The sequence below is a fragment of the Manis javanica genome, chromosome 17, assembly GCF_040802235.1.
Source record: "Manis javanica isolate MJ-LG chromosome 17, MJ_LKY, whole genome shotgun sequence".
NCBI lineage: Eukaryota > Metazoa > Chordata > Mammalia > Pholidota > Manidae > Manis > Manis javanica.
In genome coordinates, this window is record NC_133172.1 from 36,718,443 (window position 1) to 36,720,087 (window position 1,645).

The following is a 1,645-nucleotide window of genomic DNA, read 5'->3' on the forward strand; positions in this document are numbered from 1 at the left end:
GATGACGTCACTTGGGGAGGACACTGTGACCTTGGCCAGGGCAGGGAGGAGTTAGTTTTGCCCACCAAGCTCAGGGACTGATTCGAGGGAGATACCCTCAACAGAGGACAATGTGGAAAAGTGAATGAATTAGGAAGTAAAGGGGAAGATCAAAAAAGGAATAGAGGGAACAAACAAGAGAAGGAGAAGTTCACAGAATGTTGGAGAGTAAATCAAAGGCACACGAAGGGCAAAGAGCCCCGTGTTCTGCCCTTGAATTCAAGATCTTGGGAACCTCAGTATGTATGGATATGCTTATTTATTTTGGGCTAGATATGCTAAAATGTGATTTATATGTCTCATTCCTCCTATTCAAGAAAAATCTGCCCATAGTTAACAATACTGGGTTGCGCACTTAAACATTTGTCAGGAAGGCAGATCACATGTTAAGCGTTTTTACCACAAAACAAGACAGAAAGAAAAACAAACTAAAAAGGCACACCAGCAATCTTTGGAAGGAACATCACCTCAAATGTGGTAACGGTTTCATGAGCATGTGCATATGTCTGAACTCCTCAAATTGTACATGTTAAATATGTGCAGTATATGGCATATCAATTATACCTCAATAAAGCTGTTAAAAATAATCTTTTCATAAGTATGAACATGCATAGAAAAATAGATTATAAGGTCATGTGCAAAAATGAGAACCATGGCTATTTCTGGGAGATGAGATTATGGCTATCTTAATTTCTCTTCTTTACATTTTTAGATTCCAAATTTTCTACACTATTGTACTTTATAATGAAAACTATATAACAAATCTGCATGCACATGCGTGTGTGTGTCTATATGTGTACATACACAAATGTGAACAATCAGAGATGAAAAAGCTCATTTTTGTGCTCACTGGAGAGGAAAGGACTCATTTTTTTGGATCCGTTACTTTTGGCTCAGGAAGTCTTCAAGAGAAGGAACCCATAAGGATATCAGACTCCTGAACTGAGGGGCCTGCTGAGTGACCAGATGCTAGAGTCGTCTGAAGACATTCCAGAATAAACCCTGAATGAGGATATGAGAAAATGAGAGTTCTTTCCCTGGGATCCACAGGTGGACTTCAGCAGCTTTATGAACCCCCGAGAACTGTTTGCAGAATCCCCCAGAACTGTTTGCAGAACCATGTACACACTTGCAGAGTCCTGGGGAGAGGACATCCTTACTTGCCATCAGATTCTTAAAAAGGGCCCAGTGATCTCCTAAATGGTTCGCTTCTCTAGACCAGAGGGTGCTTATTACAATCACCAAAAATTTCTCAAAGGTGCACTCCAAATAGAGGTGTGTTTGTTTATAAATTTATATGCATAAATATATACAGTATAAAATATACAAACTATTCATTTTTAAAAAGATAAAAAGTAAGTGGAACTTATAATATTTTCATCCCATATCCAAAGGATCACATCCAACCCCACCCCACTCCCCCAAAAACTCAGGTTTCTTTTTGGAGAAAACCACTTCTAGAGTCTATGAGAAGCCCCTCATCTCCCCATTCCCCAGGCAAACTAACCCCCATTATAAGTTGCCAAATTCCACAAGCAGGAAATAAGAACTCTGGAGTCAAACTTCACATCCATGAAGCACTTCACAGCATCATAAAGATATAGAA